Consider the following 6,623-nt stretch of genomic DNA (forward strand, 5'->3'; position numbering starts at 1 on the left):
TCTTGAAGCCTTCCTTTACTTTCTTCCTGGTTGCAGCATATTTCACTCCTCCTTGGTCACTGACGGCTCCATCTTTCCCCAGCTCGAAATGCTGGGCAGGTGGAAGGCTCAGGCTTCAGGCACCTTCTCTTCTCCATCTTTGAAACTTACCCCAGTGACATACTTCCTTCAGAAAGGCCACACCTACTCCAACAAAACCACACCTCCTAATAGTGTCACCCCCTTGTGACCAAGCATTCAAATCTATGAGCTGATGGAAGCCATTCTTAATCAAACCACCATAGCCTTATTTTGTTCTGTTAGTTGTAGCTGTCCTGGGATTTGCTAAGTAAGCCAAGCTGGACTTGAACTCACAGAGATCCATCTGCCTCTTTCCCCCAAATGCTGGGATTAAAGGCATGGGCTGCAATGCCCAGTTTTATGCAGAGCTGGTATGGTAGTTTGAATGCAGTTTGCCCCCCATAAGCTCATAGGGAGTGGCACTATTAGGAGGTGTGGCTTTGTTGGAATAGGTGTGACCTTCTTAGAGGAAGTGTGTCACTGTGGGGTCAGGCTTTAGGTTTCCTATGCCAGGATACCATCCAGTGTCTCAGTCAACTTCCTGCTGCCTTCTGATCAAGATGTAGCCAGCACCACATCTGTCTGCAAGCCACTGTGCTCCCCACCATGACAATGACAGACTGAACCTCTGAACCTGTAAGCAAGCCCCATCAATTCAATGTTTCACTTTATAAGAGTTGTCGTGGTCATAGTGTCTCTTCACAGCAATAAAAACCCCAAGTAAGACAGCTGGGGATAAAATCCAGGCAATCGTGAATGCTAGTAGAGCACTCTATTTACTGAGCTATTTCTGGGTATTTCCATTTCCTGTTTTTGGACCATGGTTGACTGTGGATAACTAAAAGTACTGAAAGCGAAATCACATGTGAGGGACCATTGCAGGTTTCAGAGCCTCTCATTGAACACTGTTGCTACAAGGCCAACCACCACCACGTTTCTGACATAAACTCACATTAGCCAACTCTCTGCTCCTCTGGTCCTCTCCTGTCTCATTACAGGTAGATCTCCACACATCCAAAAGAGACATACTTTCAAAATAAAAGTCATATCTCTTCACCTTGACCTTGCCGTTCTCCAAAGACCCTCTCTGTGTATTCTTTTAATACTGTATGCTCCACCTTGGGTCCGTTTCCTTAGTACCTGACTGAAATGACTTCACACACACACACACACACACACACACACACACACACACACACACACACAGACAGAGAGAGAGAGAGAGAGAGAGAGAGAGAGAGAGAGAGAGAGAGAGAGGTGTCCATCTCTTGCTTTGCTTCAGCCTTTCCATAACTAGCCTCCCAACCACCCTGCACATGAGCAGCTCCCATACTTCATCCCACCTGTTCCCTCTTCCTTGCCTGCTTTTTCAATCTGGACGTCACTTGCTGCACTCCTGACACTGACTAATATTTGCCAAGAACTGTTTCCTCTACTGACAGAAGTTCCCTGAAACGCAAGACTTAAAGTGGTGTGTGTGTGTGTGTGTGTGTGTGTTTCTGTGGTACAGAATTCAGTGCAGTCCACCATAAATACTGTAAATATTTGCTGACAGAGTGAATACACAAATGAGTGAGTTAATCAGGATATGCACAAACCTGGGAGCAAGGAAGCCTGAATTCATTATTTTGAACCCCAAATAAGCAAGGTATTGCAGTAGTTAAACAAATCATGAGATAATTCAAAAGAAACCAATGATCTGTGTACTATGCTGTTCCATATAGTGATATAGATATGACAGAGTTTTAAGTAGTAGCAATACTGAGTATTTGACCCTAAACTAATTATATTTACTATGTATACATATAGAGAGACACTTTATAGCACCCCAATTAAGGAATATATGTCTTGAGGCTGACGCGATGGATCAACAGCTAAGGGCATGTACTGTTCTTCCCACCACTTATATCAGGTGGCTCACAACTGCCTGTGACTCCAGCTACCTGGATCTAACACTAGACCTCTTCTCCTTGGGATACAATACACACTAACACACACATACACACATAAGTGCAAACACACAGATAATCTGCTTAAAAAGAAAGCATATCTTATAGATGTATATAATGATTAAAAACCAATGGTGTGAGGAGGGGGAAGAAGGGAGAGGTTGATCCACTGACACAGTAAAATAAGAAGAATGCCCTGACAAATTTCAATTAATCTATAGTAGATGGACCAAATTTTCTTACCACAAGATAATTAAGCTTCTAATCAACAATGCTAAATTATAGTATTATCTTACTTTTTATTGATGTAATAAAGTAACCATGACTAAAAATAAAGCATTTAGTTTGGGGCTTAGAGTTTCAGAGAGCTAAAATCCTTGATGGTACACACAGGCAGGGCAGTGAGAGCAGCTGAGAGCTCACATCTTGGTCCCCAAGAAGGAGGCAAAGGAGAAGGAAAACTGAGAGTATCTCCCCAAAGACACACCTCCTCAACAAAGCCACATCTCCTGATCCTCCCAAACAGTTCTACCAACTGGGAACCAAGGATTCAAATGAGCCAAGGGACACATACCTGGAAACTAAAAACTGGGCATTTTAATATACATAGATTAAAAGAAGATTGGAAAAGAAATCACAGAAGCTAAACCTTTGTGGAATGCAGTCAAAATAGTACTTACATTTAAATGATGCCCATCAAATAATGGCCAAAATGCATTGTGTAGCCAGAAGTTTTCCTGGTCCCACCAGCTTACAGCCACTCAGATCCAAATAAACACACAGATGCTTATATTAATTAAAACTGTTTGGCCTAATGGCTCAGGCTTCTTGCAAGCTAGATTTTACACTTAAATTAACCCATAATTCTTATTTATGTTTAGCCACATGGCTTAGTACCTTTTCCCAGTTCTGCCTTTAGATCATGCTTCTTATGGTGGTGGCAGCTGGCAGCGTTTCCTGACTCAGCCTTCCACTTCCCAGAATTATCCTCTCTGCTTATCCTACCTATACTATACTTCCTGCCTGGCTACTGGCCAATCAGTGTTTTATTTATAAATCAATCAGAGCAACACATTCACAGCATACAAAAAGACATCCCCAACAGCATTGTATAAATATATGAAAATTTCCCAAAATAAAAATATTAAACTGATAAGAACAGATACTACCCTTGATCTTAGCCAAAAGGCCAAGAAGTGATTATGGGAGTTGGGGGTTTAGCTCAGTGGTAGAGCGCTTGCCCAGCAAGCGCAAGGCCCTGGGTTCAATCCTCAGCTCCTAATATATATATAAAATTTTAAATTGTTGTTATCCACATTTCTAATAATTAGGCACTTAAGTTAAGAAACTAAACACAGTGTCCAGAGAGCATACTGTGATAGGCCACAGAGAAGGAGCATGGGCAAAGAGGCCATGTGTGAAAGGTAAGCACAGGGCAGTTCTGATAGATGAAAGGCGGCCTTCAGAAAGTAAGACCTTAAAACAATAAATAAATAAATAAAACTGAAATAAAAAAAAGGCAACCACAGAAAGAAAATGTCAGAATCACTTAAGATATTTGAATTAGTTTATACTAACAAATAATTTTCTCTAAAATATCATTTCTAAGCATTTGAGAAACAGAAAACCAAAACAAACCAACAAAGTCCACATAGAAGAAAAAGAAGGGGAGAGAAGGATGTGGAAGGAAATAAATGGCAAACTTTCACACCCGAGTTCTCTCTCTCAAAAAGAGTAGCAGTGTTATGGATGGCATTCAACACAGCTTCAAGAAATTTATTTTTGTCTTATACAAAACTATCTCAGAAGTAAAAACCATGCGGACGAGCCAATTAAATTCAGGAGATTACTATGCAAAACATGAAGGATAGCATAAAGAATAGCAGAGAAGAAATATGCAGGGAATTTTTGACCATTAAGCTCATTAAAATAAAACCTTTTAGGCATCATAAGCAAAATGAAAAAAAAATCTCTCCTACCTTTGGAACAAGTTACTGTGGGTTTATGGTCTATACAAAATAACAGAATACACAAAAACACAAAAATCACAAAGAACAGACACAGAAAATGGATAAAATAAATACCCAAAGAATTCACAAAGGCAGAAACCAGAATTGACAATATGTTTATTAAAAAATGCTTAATTTCACCATTAATCAAAGAAATGCAAAGTGGGAGACAATGCCATTTCATTTGCTATGTGTTAGTAACCCGTTGTAGTACTGTCCTTGAGAGGAATGCCAAAAAGAGCACACAGTTAAGCAGTTGATGGCCAGATTGTCATGGAGCAGCAGAGAGAAGGTAACTCTCAAGAGTACCAGCTAATCTTCCAGGGGATCTAGGTTTGATTCCTAGCACCCACATAGTGGCTCACAACAGTGTGTAGCTCCAAGTCCAGAGGATCTTATGACCTTCTCTGATCTCTGTGGACCTGCACATATGTGACACACAAACATGCAGGCAAAATACTCATATCCTATATACATAAAACAAAAACAAATAAATCATTTTCAAAAAGAAAGGGGCACACTCTCTGCTGGTGAGTTCTTCACCTTTGTAGATCAATAGGGCGATCATTAGCAAGGACAATATGTCCATGATCTAACAGCTTCAATCCTCGGTGTATGATTCTGATCAATTCTCTGGCACATGTGACTTACTCAAGAATGATCATTGCAGCAATTTTTGTTGTGTCAGGGAAGGAATTGCAAACAATTTAAATGCTCATTTAGAGAAAATTGGATAAATAAATTATAGTATAGACATACAAAGGACTTTACATAGCAACCAGAATAAATGAATTAAAGCTATAATTGCCAGCATACATAAGTCTCAAAACCATTAGTTTAATGCAAAAAACACCAGTTACAGAATATACACAATATATTAACAGCATAAAAATTAAAATGTATAAAATAGTACTATTTAATACTCATGATATATATATATGGATATTCTAATAATAATATCAAAATACCCATAGAAATGAAAAGAACAAAATCAAGATAGAGCCTGTGAGATATATAAAATAGGCCACTTGAACAGGTATATAGATGGATATGTACGTAGGTAAGTAGGTAGGTAGATAGAGAGATATATAGATCACAGGGGATGGATAGATAGATGAAAAGTAGATAGATGACAGACAGACAGAAGATAGATGATAGAGAGATAGATAGATAGATAGATAGATAGATAGATGAGAGAGAGAGAGAGAGAGAGAGAGAGAGAGAGAGATGATAGACGATAGATAAGAGAGAGGGTGAGAGAAACAGAGAGGATCTAACTTTCTTTTTCAAAAAAGTAATACCAATACTAGTGAGGAGAAATGTCAACCTTTGTGAGCATCTCACAGTGGGTAAAGAGGTGTCTGAAGCATCACTTAGTCTTGGTTATTCTTCATGCTTGGAGCTTTTCAGAACAAGAAAGGAAAATGAAGCAGGTGACAAAAGAGTGGCAGGGGAGGACTGGGACGTGAAGGGTGACACTGGGACGTGGAGGGTGGCACTGGGACGTGGAGGGTGGCACTGGGATGTGGAGGGTGGCACTGGGACGTGGAGGATGGCACTGGAACATGGAGGGTGGCACTGGGACGTGGAGAGTGGCACTGGGACGTGGAGGGTGGCACTGGGGATGTGGAGGGTGGCACTGGAACATGGAGGGTGGCACTGGGATGTGGAGGGTGGCACTGGAACATGGAAGGTGGCACTGGGATGTGGAGGGTGGCACTGGAACATGGAGGGTGGCACTGGGATGTGGAGGGTGGCACTGGGACGTGGAGGGTGGCACTAGAACATGGAGGGTGGCACTGGGACGTGGAGGGTGGCACTGGGGATGTGGAGTGTGGCACTGGGGATGTGGAGGGTGGCACTGGGACGTGGAGGGTGGCACTGTGATGTGGAGGGTGGCACTGGGGATGTGGAGGGTGGCACTGGGGATGTGGAGGGTGGCATTGGGACGTGGAGGGTGGCATTGGGACGTGGAGGGTGGCACTGGGACATGGAGGGTGGTACTGGGGACATGGAGGGTGGCACTGGGGACATGGAGGGTGGCACTGGGATGTGGAGGGTGGCATTGGTACATGGAGGGTGGCACTGGGGACATGGGGGGTGGCACTGGGATGTGGAGGGTGGCATTGGTACATGGAGGGTGGCACTGGGGACGTGGAGGGTGGCACTGGGATGTGGAGGGTGGCACTGGGATGTGGAGGGTGGCACTGGTACATGGAGGGTGGCACTGGGATGTGGAGGGTGGCATTGGTACATGGAGGGTGGCACTGGGGACGTGGAGGGTGGCACTGGGATGTGGAGGGTGGCACTGGGATGTGGAGGGTGGCACTGGGATGTGGAGGGTGGCATTGGTACATGGAGGGTGGCACTGGGGACGTGGAGGGTGGCATTGGTACATGGAGGGTGGCACTGGGGACGTGGAGGGTGGCATTGGTACATGGAGGGTGGCACTGGGGACGTGGAGGGTGGCAGAAGCAACCATGTTCGAACTCCTGAGAAACTGGAAGGAGGAAAACAGAAACAGGTAACAGGAAGCACTGAGGGCGACGGAAGGGAGCAGGAACAACAAAAGAAAGCGAGGCCAGGTGTCTGTGGTGAGGGCAAG

General features: G+C 43.4%; 1 pseudogene; it reads right to left on the reverse strand.

Moving 5' to 3' along the window:
* Nucleotides 1-3,098: 3,098 nt before the first annotated feature.
* Nucleotides 3,099-3,210, reverse strand: LOC118595054 (annotated as a pseudogene).
* Between the last annotated feature and the right edge of the window lie 3,413 nt (nucleotides 3,211-6,623).

This window comes from Onychomys torridus, chromosome 13, assembly GCF_903995425.1.
Source record: "Onychomys torridus chromosome 13, mOncTor1.1, whole genome shotgun sequence".
Taxonomy (NCBI): domain Eukaryota; kingdom Metazoa; phylum Chordata; class Mammalia; order Rodentia; family Cricetidae; genus Onychomys; species Onychomys torridus.